This window comes from Dipodomys merriami, unplaced genomic scaffold, assembly GCF_024711535.1.
Source record: "Dipodomys merriami isolate MVZ:Mamm:240054 unplaced genomic scaffold, mDipMer1.0.p SCAF_6, whole genome shotgun sequence".
NCBI classification, from domain to species: domain Eukaryota; kingdom Metazoa; phylum Chordata; class Mammalia; order Rodentia; family Heteromyidae; genus Dipodomys; species Dipodomys merriami.
In genome coordinates, this window is record NW_027206179.1 from 57,903,531 (window position 1) to 57,917,978 (window position 14,448).

At 46.5% G+C, this 14,448-nt stretch overlaps 1 pseudogene; it reads left to right on the forward strand.

The window, feature by feature from the left end:
• The first annotated feature begins 1,512 nt into the window (after positions 1-1,512).
• LOC138814101 (forkhead box protein O1-like) lies at positions 1,513-13,108 on the forward strand (annotated as a pseudogene).
• The last annotated feature ends 1,340 nt before the right edge of the window (positions 13,109-14,448 follow it).

Genomic DNA, 14,448 nt, shown 5'->3' on the forward strand with positions numbered 1-14,448 from the left:
GGGGATTTAAAAAAATGGAATGCTATCTTTTTGGCCAGGATATTTTTTTTTAAATTTAATTTGTGAACATACTGTACAGAGGGGTTACAATTACATGGGCAGGATAATGCGTACATTTCTTACCAAGCATTGCAGCCTCCTCCTTTGTTTACCCTTCACATCCCTTCCCAGCCTCCCCCTTCCCCCCCAATCCCAATCCTTCTCCTTCCCCCCCTTCCCCCCCCACCAAAGTTGTAAAGTTCGTTTTCTACATGACAACTTGTACTTCTCATTGTTGCAACAGGTCCACCTGTATTGGCCAGGATATTTTTTAAACGCTACTGTCTGCATAGGAGACCGTGTCTCCCACATTTCCCCTCTGAACACAAAACAAAACCTGTAAAGTCGTCTTCTTCTCCAGGAGACACAAGGGACATTGTCATCCTACCTTTGGCCCCATAGATCGTGTACAGGACGTTCGAACAGAGAGCCCAGGTGGGGTGGGGGTGGGCTGACGTATGTAGCCAGCAGCCTAAAGACACCTGGGCGTGGAACAGAACTGTGCCCCACGACCACATCTCATCTCCTTTGGCGTTTTTGTTTTTTTAACTCAACACCTCATCACTTTCATTCAAAATTAAAAGAAACGACAAGCAACCCGTTCAGCTTAGTTAGGGGTAATAGAATAACAAGGTGGTGTCACTGACTCCCACCCTCCTTGTTCCTGTTCTCGGCAAACAGAGATGCACGTGTCGGTGCGAAAGGAGGATCTTCTTCCCCGGCCGAGCCCCTTCTCCCGGCTTCCTGGCGGGGGAGCAGCACCTGGCAGGTGGTGGGCTTGGACTACGGTGGGGGGTCCGGGCAATCAGCCCTCGACCACACGGAGTGCCGGAGGCTCTGCGCGGGGGTGCGCGCCGCGGGGCTCCGTCGCGGGGGCGGGGAAGGCGCCCCCTCCCGCGGACTTGACCGCAGCCCCTCGGGCTGGACCGACCTCCGCGGGAGGAAAACACGCTGCACAAACAAACCCACAGACTTTTCCACCTTGTCCGGCAAAAACAGCGTGGGAGGCACCAAGAGGGGGCGACCGAGTGGAATTCGGCGAGGCCCACACCGCGCCCCGGCTCCTCCCGCCCCGTCCAGGCTCGGGGCAAAGTGGGCGGCACATTCGCTTTCCGTTCCCCTCGGTCTAGGCGAGTATTCGGGCTTTGCTCCTCGGTAGTAAACAAAAAGTGTGGCCGCTGCCTCCTCCACGCTGGTTTGCCTCCTAGCAATCCAAACACTGAGAGGGCGAGAGACTCCCAGAAACACTCGAGAATCACCAGGAAAGAATGAGCGATCAGAAAAAAAAAAGTGTGCGTGCAGAAGAGACAAAAAAAAAAGAGAAAAACACCCCACTACCCCCCCCCCTCACCCAGGTCACCGCTTATTGGCTATCTGGGCAGCGGTACAGAGCGCCTATTGGTCAACGTCAATGTCAGTCCGGGGCGGGCCGGCGGGCCCGCGTCGCCGCGGGTGTGTGTGGGGGGGCAGGGGGGCAGCAGATCCCGTAAGTCGGGGCCGCGTAGTTGTTGCAGCCCCCGCCGCCACATTCAACAGGCAGCTACGCTGCGATCGCGCGGCCGCTGAGCCCCGAGCAGCCGGCGCCATCCGTCCGAGTCGGCGCAGCGAACCCGGAGGTTCGTGGATGTTGATGGAGCCGCGAAGTTAAGTTCTGGGCTCGTCCTTCCACTCCGCCGAGCCTGCTGCTGCTGACCTGCGTCCGCTCGCGGCACCCGTCTGGGCTCCCTTCCAAATCTCGGACCGCCTCAGCCACCCCTTCCCCTCCACCCATCTCTTTTCGGGCTGCTGCGCCGCCGTCTTGGCTCTCTGGCGGCTGGGGGGAGGGGCGGGGGTCACCATGGCCGAAGCGCCCCAGGTGGTGGAGATCGACCCGGACTTCGAGCCGCTGTCCCGGCCGCGCTCGTGCACTTGGCCGCTGCCCAGGCCGGAGTTTAGCCAGTCCAACTCGGCCACCTCCAGTCCGGCGCCGTCGGGCGGGGCGGCCGCCAACCCGGACGCCCCAGCGGGCTTGCCGTCGGCTTCCGCGGCCGCTGTCAGCCCCGACTTCATGAGCAACCTGAGCTTGCTGGAGGAGAGCGAGGACTTCCCGCAGGCGCCCGGCTCCGTGGCGGCCGCCGCTGTCTCCCTCCGGGGCTTGTGCGGGGACTTCCGGGGACCGGAGGCGGGCTGCCTGCACTCGGCGCCGCCACAGCCCCCACTGCCCGGGCCGCTGCCTCAGCACCCGCCCGTGCCACCCGCCGCCGGGCCACTCGCGGGACAGCCGCGCAAGGGCAGTTGGGGGAACCTGTGGCCATCGAGAGCTCGGCCGAGAAGAGACTCACGCTGTCGCAGATCTACGAGTGGATGGTCAAGAGCGTGCCCTATTTCAAGGATAAGGGCGACAGCAACAGTTCGGCGGGCTGGAAGGTGAGTGGCCCCGGGGACGCGCGGTGGGGCGGGCGAGGGGCGGCTATGCAGGTGTGTCCCGCCTGGCCGTGCAAGGCCAAGGAGCAGCGTCTGCGGGGACAGCGGCGTGAAGTGGCCGGAGTGCGGGACGTGCCCGGATTAGGCGGGACACTGGACTACGGGTGTGTGTGTGTGTGTGTGTGTGTGTGTGTGTGTGTGTGTGTGTGTTCGCGCGCGCGCAGAGGAGTTAAAGTGGGACTGGGAAAAGGGCTTTTTTTTTTTTTTTTTGGCCCAGACCGTCCCCCAACAAAGTTAGGGGACATCAGTGAGGACAGCAAAGTTTGCCAGGTTAAAAAAAATTGAGGGGTTCATTCGGAGAGGGTGGCCTTTCCCTCCCGGACCACCGATGGTGCGTTCCTCCCCAGCCTGAGACATGGAGCCCTTTCTGCCGCGCCAGGTCCACAAGGGCTTAATGAAGGGCCTCGAAGACCCTCCACCTGCAGCATGAGCCCCACAGGTGGAGGGACAGGCCGGCGGCGTCACGTGACGGCTGGGGGACGGTCTGGGCCAGCCGTGCAGGTTCTAGAGGATGATGTACATTTTGCTTTGGTTTGTTTCCCACCCCCAAGTGGCCAGGTGTGCCAAACTCAAGGTGAGCTTCTCAGACCCGTGCTGAAAGGATGACCAATGCCTGCCCAACGCCGGTGCCTGGTCCATCTGGGCGACCATTCTTCCAAGTCCTTGGAAATGAACCTCCTTTAGCATGCTGGACTGTGCCTTACTTTAAAGGTAAAGGTAATGTTTGGGGGTTATTTGTAGTTTTGCTTCTCAAATGGCATTGTCAAGGTATTTTTCTTAAACTGGGAATATGCTTTCATTTTCTTTTCAAGAATTTTGTAGTAAAAAAGTCTTTAAGGTTATATCCTATCATTAGGTCCTTGATCTGCTTGATTTTTTTTTTAATGGTCGGTCGTGGGGCTTGAACTCTGGCCTGGCCTGGGCACTGACCCTCAGGTCTTCAGCTCAAAGCTAGTGCTCTATCACTTGAACCACAGATCCACTCCCGGTTTTCTAGTGGTTTATTGGAGATTAGAGTCTCATGGACTTTCCTGCCCCGGCTGGCTTTGAACTGCCATCCTCAGATCTCAACCTCCTGAGTAGTTAGGATTACAGGTGTGAGCCACTGGCGCCCGGCCACTGATTCTTTTTAAAAAATGAAAATATAATTGTATTTAAGACTTTGCTTAAGAGAGCCCTGAGTGCTCTGAATTAAGTTAGGACTGTGTCAGGAATTAGAGGACCTGCCTAAGCTCCCCAAAGCCCTGAAGCCCTTCCTTCCTTAGTAAGGCTTTGGGAGGGAAGGGACTGCCTTTGTTAAATGAGTTGGTGTTTCTGGTGTAATGAAAGTCAGTTGGTTCGAATTACAAAACAGCAAGTAAGTTTTCAGTTTGACTAAAAGGATAATTTTTTTTTTCTTTTTTGATCATGGGGCCAAACTCTGTGCCTGCTATACCTCAGCTCTTCAGCTCAGAGCTAGCGCTCTACCACTTGAGCAACAGTGCTACTTCTGGCTTCTTCTGCTTATGTGGTGCTGAGGAATTGAACCTAGGGCCTCAGACATGCAAGGCAAGGACTCTACCACTGAGCTACCTTCCTAGCCCCTAAAAGGATATTTTAAGAAGAAACAGCCTGAACCATTCAAACTCATAACTAGTCTTCTGGTTAGAGCTTTCATAAAAATGAGTTACTTGTTAAAACCAAGTTTCACTCTCAGCTCATATGGGTTCCCTCTACCTAGAACATGCATAAATGGGATAATTTTTTATGTATTTTTTTTATTGTGAAAATACTGTACAGAGGAGTTACAATTACATGGGCAAGATAATGAGTACATTTCTTATCAAGCATTGTAGCCTCCTCCTTTGTTTCCCCTTCCCATCCCTTCCCATCCTCCCCCTGCCCCTCCAATCCTCCCTGCCCCCCTCACCCCCCCATGAAAGTTGTAAATTTCATTTTCTTTTTTTTTATTGTGAAAATACTGTACAGAGGGGTTACAATTACATGGGCAAAATATTGAGTATATTTCTTATCAAGCATTGTAGCCTCCTCCTTTGTTTCCCCTTCCCATCTCTTCCCATCCTCCCCCTGCCCCCACCCCAATCCTCCCTGCTCCCCCCCCCAGCACCAAAGTTGTAAAGTTCGTTTTCGACATAAGCATTTGTACATCTCATTGTTGCAATGGATCGGCCTGTATCCCTATTTAAACGACTTGTTTTTCCCCTTCCCCTCCACAAATTATACCGACATCAAATACAATGAAAGCAGGGGTTATACTGTGGGGGAGGGACATACAAAGCAACAAAGAAATAATCTTATAAATGTGTTAGAAACAATCACATGAAAGGAAAAAAACATTTGAATACATATCTTAGGGTTCATTTCCCTAACATCCACTTATCTGACCTTTTCTGCTTGACTCAGACATATATTAGATATTGCAAATAAGGGAAACCATGGGACCTATGTTTCTTTGAGCCTGGCTTACTTCACTTAATATAATTTTTTCCAAGTCTTTCCATTTCCTAACAAATGTCATTCTTTCTGATGGAGGCATAGAATTCCATTGTGTATATATACCACATTTTCTTGATCCATTCATCTTTGGAGGGACATCTGGGTTGGTTTCATATCTTAGCTATAGTAAATAGTGCTGCAATAAACATAGTCGTGCTGGTAGCTTTAGTGTGGTCTTGTTTGTAAACATTTGGGTAAATGCCCAAAAGTGGGATTGCTGGGTCATAGGGGAGCTCTATGTGGAGTCTTTTGAGGAACCTCCATACTGCTTTCCAAAGTTGTTGAACAAGTTTACACTCCCACCAACAATGCAGTAAGTTTCCCTTGTGTCCACATCCCCTCCAGCATCTGTTGTTATTAGAGTTCTTGATTTTAGCCATTCTAACTGGGGTGAGCTGGTATCTCAGTGTTGTTTTGATTTGCATTTCTTTTATGGCTAGGGAGGTTGAGCATTTCTTCATGTGTCTATTGGCCATCCTTCTTTCCTCTTCAGAGAAGTTTCTCTTTAAGTCTTTAGCCCACTTATTTATTGGGCTGTTGTTTCTTTGAGGATTTGTTGTTGGGGGATTTAATTTTTTGAGTTCCAAGAATATTTTAGATATGAGACCCTTGTCTGTTGTATGGCTAGTGAAGATCTTCTCCCAATCCATGGGCTTTCTATTGATCTTGCTAGCTATGTCCTTTGCCATGCAGAAGCTCTACAATTTCAGCAATCCCAATAAATGGGATAATTTTTTACTGTGACTTTTAACAAAAAAAAAAAAATCAAGTTCTAAAATCCAATCCAAACTTAACTGCTTTAAGGATTGAGGATGGGGGAGGAGGAAGGCTGCTTTGGAACAGAATATTACCTGTGATTTAGTACAGGGAATTAGACTGAATCTTTACAATTTTTTTTTTTTTTTTTTTGTCGGCCGTGGGGCTTGAACTCTGGGCCTGGGCGCTGTCCCTCAGCTCTTCAGCTCAAGGCGAGCGCTCTACCACTTGAGCTACAGTGCCACTTCCGGTTTTCTGGTGGTTTATTGGAGATAGGAGTCTCACGGTCTCTCCTGCCCGGGCTGGCTTTGAACCGCGATCCTCAGATCTCAGCCTCCTGAGTAGCTAGGATTACAGGCGTGAGCCACCAGCGCCCGGCTGAATCTTTACAATTAAACACACTTTCTTGTGCTCAACTTCCCGAGGACTGCCTGAGTGTTTATTTGGGAGTCATTTGCATAGGATGGAGTAGTTGGAAAGCAGTGTCTAAAAACTCTTCTAATGTAATTCCTTACATAGTTAAGCAATGAGGGATGTATCTTCTACAATTCATGTTTGTAGGCCTGTGTTTGCACTTGTTTTAATATTGGTAGAATGTTTTAAATCTAACTCAGTGTTAGATTTCCATGACTTGTTTTGTCACATGGAAAGCTTTCTAAAACTTGAGAAGTAGTATTGTGCACTCCGATTTTTAAAAAAAATTAAATGGCAGATTGGAGTCGATGCTTGCTTTTTGTTTTGGTATCATTTGGATTTGGGCCACTTAGTCAAAAAGAATGCCTTGATTATAACAGTTAAGACTTTTAGACTATTTTATTATGAGGTAGTACAGGTGTTCTTTAATTTGGAATAAAGTTGGCTTAATTTGGTCACTGCAGTGCATTTTATGTTTACAAATTCCATGATACTGGGCTTTTAATCTGCAGATGAGTAGCCATACTGGGTTCGGTTTTTTTTTTTTTTTTTTTTGGTACACAATCACTTTTGGCTTAACACAGTCATGCAGAGATTCCTTAATGTTGGAGACCCGAAACCTGCCTGAGAATGCTCTGGCCTCTTTCAAACACCTAATTGACAAGTAGCCGTTCTCAGAAATTCCCAGGTGCACATTTAGATAACTTCCTATAACAAACTACATCTGGCTAGCCATAAAAGTTATCTTATCTCCAGCCCTAAGCAAACGGCGCCTGGCTAACCATAAAAGAAATCACAGGAGATACCTTTAAGATGAGCACAATGGCCAAAAGGATAAGCACGACCCATCCCTGACCCGGGACTTCTCACCCTTGCTTCTGCAAAGTTTTTTTCATTCTTTCCCTTCCCCTGTCCCTTCAGGTATATAAACCCTGCCTCACTTTAATAAAGCAGACCTTGACGCGACTCAGAGTGGCTCTGTCTTTCTTAATGTGCTTGGTCTCGATTCTCTCTCCCCCCCTTGGTTTTCAGGTGGTGCCCCCTCGGATCCCCCACTAAATTACCTGACCTGCTGGACGGGTCAAGTGGCGCCCAACGTGGGGCCCGAGACGCGGTAACTTACCGACAGCGGACAAAGAAGGAGCTCCTGACGCGAGGTAGAGACGGCCGGACTGCATCGCTCGTGCACCGGAAAGGTCTCGGGGTAAGCATTGCTGTCGATTGACCATGGGAAGTAGTCTGTCTAAAGAAGGTCTTTTCATTAAGGAAATGAAAAGTAGTATCAGGGAGAGAGGAATTAGAGTTAAGAAAAAGGACTTGCATAAATTTTTTTGTTTTGTGGAAGAAAAATGTCCATGGTTAGTGTTACATGGTCCAGGAATTCACCCTCTTACCTGGAATAAGGTAGGAAGGGACATTAACAAACTCCTCAGAGACGGAGAAGAGGTTCCTGAAGCCTTTTTTAGTTTTTATGGGGTCATCAGGGACATCTTAAAAGATGTGGAGGGAGATGGACGATTTTTCCTCTCTTAGCCCTTGCGGATGACCTCTTTACTTGTCCCCCGGCAGAACATGAACCTTGCTCCAAGGTCAGTTCGCCAATCGTCCCTTTAAAAAATGAAACTAATTTGGAAAAAGGGACATCAGGCCTGGATGAGGCTGCCACTGGTGCGGCTTCGCCCTCCCCATCCCTTATTGATGAGCCTATCCCCACAAAGTTGGCCCCCCCTTTATTGAGGCCACCTCCTCCAGATAAATCATCAAAAAATAAGGCACTCTATCCTGTAATTCATCAAAATGTCCCTGACGATGATTGGCTCGACCCCTCACAGCAGGCCAGCCTCGAGACGGAGGCTGCCAGATATGAGGAGGAAAAATACGGGTCCTGCCCTCAATATCAGTCCCAAGCTTTTATAGCAGACCAGGAACATCCCAGACAACTCCACTGGCCTTCTCCACCTCCATATGGGCCATGTCCCCCCAGTGCTCCAAGCGCCCCCCCAAATAATTCAGTTCCTCTTACCCAGATTCCAGGGGTAGAAGGACTCTTCTCTTAAAAACTAAAGACTCCCTGTTAAGACAGGTCTCCTCTTTAAAAGATGTCCTTTCCATAAAAAGGGAATTGAGAGATCTCACCCAGCAAATACAGGAATTACAGATTGACCTTACAGGAGAAGCTGGCTTTGTTTTGCCCCGTGTGGGTTCCTTACCCAGAGCACAGGCCAGGCCAAGGATAAGTAAAAGTAGCAAGACACCAACTTCAGTGTCACTCTTTTCCAGTAATGACTCGTTCTGGTACTCAGGGAAATCAGGTAGACACCACCCAGGGTGATAACTCAGAGGATGAAGATGCTGAACAAGGGACCTCAGCCTCTGAGGGAGAGGGGGAGGAATTAGAGCAGGAACGAGGGGGAGGTAATGTCGGCCAGGCCATATATAAAAAATTAAAAATTAAACACCTAAAAGACTTACATTCAGCAATAAAAAATTATGGTATTAATGCACCCTTCACCCTTTCTCTACTTGAAGGACTGGGCCAAGGAGGCAGCCTGCTGCCTCACGAGTGGGTTAAAGTGGTTCAGTCAGTCCTGACTAGAAGCCAGTTCTTAACCTGGAAGGCTGAATTTATAGATAAGACAGAGGCTCAGGCTATCATAAACAAAAAACATGTTCAGATGGCCATTACCATCTGAAGTTGCCTTTTCTGTTTGCAGTCCTTCGACTGCCGCGCAGCGCCTGTCTGGTTTCCTCTGTTTCTGTTTAGTGTTGATTGTCTCTGTTGTCTGTCTTGTTGTCCTTAAAGGGAAGGGGCGGCAACTAACAACCCCCTTAAGTCTGACTTTAGATCACTGGAAAAAAGTTACAACCCGAGCCCAGATTGTCAGGTTTTAGGAACCTGCTTGTTTGTCAATTATGAAATTGCCACTGACCACCTGCGAGTGGCCCCAGTTAGATCTCAGCCTTGGGCCTTGGTTCAGGGGGCCTGAGCGTGGGGGAGAACCTGTCAGTCTGAGGGGACGGCCGCTAGGGATTTTTTTTTCCCTTGCCCCAAGATGACTGGGAATTCTCCTCTGCCTTGGAAGGCCCCTGGGTCAACGCTTGCAGGAATCAAAAAAAAAAAAAAAAAAAAAAAAATCCTCCGGAGGTGAGTAGGGGTGTTGAGTCCCCTGGTAAGTAAATGGTGGTGAGATGTCGCCCCATTCACTGAGACCTGATTTTGTCTTTGTGGCCACTTGTTTGTCTTGTTTAGTGTGTGTGTTCATTTTATGTTTTCTGAGGTAGGGAAGATTTGGGTGAGCAGGCAGGCTCACTCAACAGACTCTGGATTCAGCTTGCTGAATGAGAACAGCACAGAGATTCAAAAGACTAATTAGTAAATTGCCTTGCTAGAGAAGCAAGCTCTGGGAAAATGAAGCCCAACAAAGGTACCTGGCTTAAAAGAAATACTGTCTTAAATTTTTGTTTAAAAACTTTAAAAGGTGTACGTACAACTGATTTTGAATTTTGCGCGCTTTAAGATCTGTGTGAGTGTTTTGTGTGTGTCTGTGAACGTGTTCAAAGATAAAAATTGTCAGCATGCTGTAACAATTGAGTGAGTTTAAATTTAAAAATTCAAAAGGTTATGAGGTTTGGACATTACCAAAATTTTTTAAAAATCTTCACATTGTTTTAAATGGCTTTGTAAGAATTCTTTAACTTGCAAATTAAAAAATCTGGTATTCAAAAACTAACAGTTTATACTGTAATCAAGTTGCCTGGCTTAACAAAAATGCATTGGCTGTTTGGGATCTAGTTCCCTTGGCTAAAATTTGGGGATAAGTATTAGAAATTTAAATGTAAAGGTTAGTTTAACACTGTCAAAGATGTTACTTGTTCTGTCTGTCTAAAAACTGTGTATTTCATTCGAGAACCAAGAGAAGAGACGGGGGAAAAAAGAAGCCAACAGAAGACCTATCTTTAGGGGTGAGGGGTAAACAAGCAGAAGTGCAGTTCAGCTTGTCATGCATGGTGGGGACAGGCCCTGGGAGGAGTCCACGCATGGTAAAAGAGGGCAAGCTGATGCAAATGCAGTTCATCTAACCCTAAAGAGTCAGATTGGGTGTGTGGCCATTCCATAGAAGGGGCTGGGTGGCCCATCTTTGTTCTCTCTTTTCTCTGCAGATAGACACTGAAAACATGATGGTTAAAATGAGTGATGTGATGATCTGATTAGTATTGCTAAAACCTCCCCTTGGATGTGTTAACATTAAAATTAGGAAGGCCTTAAAAGAGGGCTAAAAAGTTATTTATATAATGTGGCTTACTTTCAATTATGTTCCACAATTAGGATGCTTTTAAAGGTTATAAAGGTGTTAAGTCTAGCTTCGTGATATAGTAAAGGTGACTGTAATTCTTGCATTAAGGAAAAATTGTCATTTGAGTTTAAAAATCTTAATGTGTGTCTGTTTTAAAACAAGCAACCAAGAGGCAATGAGTGACACTTGGCCTCAAGATTTCAAGGGATCTTTTCAAAATGCAAATAAAAACTAAAGTATAAAATATTAAAGGTAATTAATAAGAGGTTTAAAAAAATAGAAATGGATTTTTGGATATAAAGTTTAAATATAAAATTGTTCTTAACATTGGCCTCAATGTGCACAAAGGAAAAATTAGGATTACCAAAGTAATTGCTATTCTAGTTTGCTCTTATAGGTTTTTTAAGTTTCCAGCAAGCCCAAAGCAAAGCACAGAGGATTCTTACAAGTTGTCAGATGTAACTTTGACTCTTAATAAGTTTCAGGTAAGAGCATGCTTAAAAGCCACTTCTATGTTGACCACCTTGTTGCTTTTAATTGGAGTAAAATGGCCTTTTGTAAGACTCATTGTTCTGCAAACTGGTTCAAAGCCAGCCCGGGAACAAAAAGGTCCCTGAGAGACTGTCACCTCTATTCAGCCAGCAGAGTACTAGCCCTGGACTGAAGAGTCAGGGGACAGTACTCAAGCCCCAAGCTCGAGACTCACAGTGGCAGAGTACTAGCCCTGGACTGAAGAGTTAGGGGACAGCATTCAAGCCCCGAGTCTGGGACTCAAAATGGCAGAGTGCTAGCCTTAAGCTGTAGAGCTGAGGGACAGTGCTAAGGCCCCGAGTTCAAGTCCAGCGACCAGCTAAAGAGAAATGCCAATGAGGCATTTATCCCAATGTGGAGAAGACACTCCTGGGACAAAAGCAATGGAGGAGCATCCAGAGGCAGTAAAGCCACTGCTTGGATGGCAGAAATGTCAGATCCTAGAGTCATTTGTGCATGGCCCTTCAAAACAGGTCAAAGCCGGGAGGTCATAGGAAAATAGTTTGGAAGCATGCCTAATGTTCATGACTACCTTGTAAGGGACAAGAACTTGCCAGTCCTCTGTGATAGTGAAAAGCTAATGTTATAAAATGTGGGGGATAGTTTAAATCTCAACCCCTTTATGTACCAAAAGCTCTAATTGGCAGTAATATTGAGCTGACACCAGCTACATGAAATTCATCTGCTCAGGAAAAAGTTTGTAAACCTGAGAGTGTGTTTCTATTGATATCTGTCTAAAGGCCTGCAAAGGTAACTTAGGCATCTTAGGCATTGTTGGGATCATTAGAGATCACATTCCTAAGCCATCTAGGAAGATGCTTTGCAAACCAGAGTGCTATACAAGCTACACTGCTGTAGCCGGAGAAAAGGTCTGTGCAGTTGTCAAAAGTTAAAATATTGTTCTTAATGACATCTAACCCTGATGGCCTCTTTGTAAAATAGGCTAAGGTTATAGGTTTCTGGCTAGGTAAGATCAATGCCCCTAAAGTCAGCTTGAAGAAGTTACAGAAGATGGACCTTCGCCCTTCTACCCCCAATTTAAGATCAAGGGCCCAGAGTCGGTTTTGGAGAAATGAGACAAAATAGATAAAAATAATTTTTTTTTTTTAAAAAAAGGCATAAAGAATAGTGTTAACTGTTGTAGGTGTTCAAGGTGTGGAGACTGCATCTGTCAGAGATGGTTACAAGACTAAGCCTTCTGAGCCTTCTGTGTCTATTTACAAAAATATCTGGTTAGTAAAAAAGTTGTGATTCTGGTAAATTGTCCCGGGCTATTGTTTAAAGATCTTAAAAACCAGCAGGATCAAAGCCTGCCAAGCCTATGCAATGTATCCTTAACCAGTCTGTGTAGGAATTTACAGCCCAGCATGAGGTGTGACAGTCCCTTGGAGCCACTGAGAGACCCTGCTGTTGCTGCTGCTGCTGCTACATACCCTAATGGGTAAAGTTCAACGATGGCCTGACAGCCACCTGGAGAAACTCCTGCCTGATTCCATCACCTGAGTCGGCTTCCTGGTTGACTGCTGCTAAATCTAAGATCTTGTGGGACATTCTTTTGGGTGATATCCAGAAACCCTCTATTCCCACAGTGGATACTGGGGACAAAAATATCACGGGCTTGCTTGCCTTAGGCACTTCAGTTCATAGTGACTGAAAATCCACTCTATGGTCACAGCCTAGTTTGGCTCTGGTATGGTAATAACCTGAGTGTGTTATCAGTGGAGGTAATACTCTTAGCCTTAAAATCTAGCAAGCTTCTGCATCACAGTGGTGTCTTAAGGCTCTTCTAAGATAAAGGTTCCACAAGCCAAAGAAAAATTGGGCAGTTTTTAAACTCCAGCCACAAAGATGCTCAAGAAATTGAAAAAAAAAAAAATGTTGCCCACTTAACATTGGCGCACAGGCGTCAAGAGAACAAAGTTTTCTTGTGAAATTGAACAGAACAGGCCTGGACGCTGTTACAAATGCAAGATGTACCTTCAGGTGAGCCTGCCCTCATCAGTTGACAGTACTTCCGAGAAACAAACAAAAGGTCACCTGTTCTCATCCCTCTCTCCCTGTACTTCTCTTCCCCACTCCAAATAAAAAGAAAACACTAGAATTTAAAAAAAAAATGTAAGGGGCTCTGGTACTGTTAATTTTGTTACAATAGGACCTTGTATACTCAACAGACTGGTGTCTTTTGTAAAAGAAAAAGATCAGCGCAGTCCTTCTATTAGTTCTGAGATCCAAATACCAAGCACTGAGAACAATTGACACCCCACAAGATAATATAGAGACACCCCTATGACTGAGATAAAAACCCCTAAATTTTAAGATTAAAATTAGCCCCAAAAAATGGGGGAATAAAAGATTAAAAATTAGAGTTACATTTTACAATTGCTAACTGCTTCTGTAAACTTGCTTGCGCTAGCACTGACCCTTCCCCTCCTGGAGATATAGAAAAGGTTTCGGGGTCTAGGTGTTGGCCCTGGGACAAGCTCTGTAGTCGTAATTAAAGGGCTAACAAGTAAATTCCCTATATGGCCAAATGGGACCCAAGATAAGAAACAAGGAGTATGTTCCTCCGCATTCCTGTGTAAAAACTCCCGATTTAGGGGGCTCAAGATAAGGGCCATTTGATGAGCCCAGCAGACTAGGCCAAGTGTTAATCACAAGCCTGTAACACTGTAGATTCCCTAACCCTTACCTCCCAGAGTGACTACCTCAGTTTGATCATCCGCGCTAATTGTTTTATTGCAAAGAGTGTTATAAACTTCCCCAGGTAGTATGACATTAATATTGGGATATCCTCCTTTTCCCTGTGCAACAATGTTATTAATGTTTCTGCCTCCCTATACTCACAACAGAGCCAGGTTTTTGTTTGTGGCAATAATATGGCCTACACTGTACTTCCACAAAATTGGACAGGGGCTTTCTCAGCCGGGCCAAAAGTCAACTCTGGCCATTTTTATAAAAGGAGGGGGAATTGTTGGAGACCCGAAACCTGCCTGAGAATGCTCTGGCCTCTTTCAAACACCTAATTGACAAGTAGCCGTTCTCAGAAATTCCCAGGTGCACATTTAGATAACTTCCTATAACAAACTACATCTGGCTAGCCATAAAAGTTATCTCCAGCCCTAAGCAAACGGCGCCTGGCTAACCATAAAAGAAATCACAGGAGATACCTTTAAGATGAGCACAATGGCCAAAAAGATAAGCACGACCCATCCCTGACCCCGGGACTTCTCACCCTTGCTTCTGCAAAGTTTTTTTCATTCTTTCCCTTCCCCTGTCCCTTCAGGTATATAAACCCTGCCTCACTTTAATAAAGCAGACCTTGACGCGACTCAGAGTGGCTCTGTCTTTCTTAATGTGCTTGGTCTCGATTCTCTCTCCCCCCCCTTGGTTTTCAGGTGGTGCCCCCTCAGATCCCCCACTAAATTACCTGGCCTGCTGGACGGGTCACCTTTAT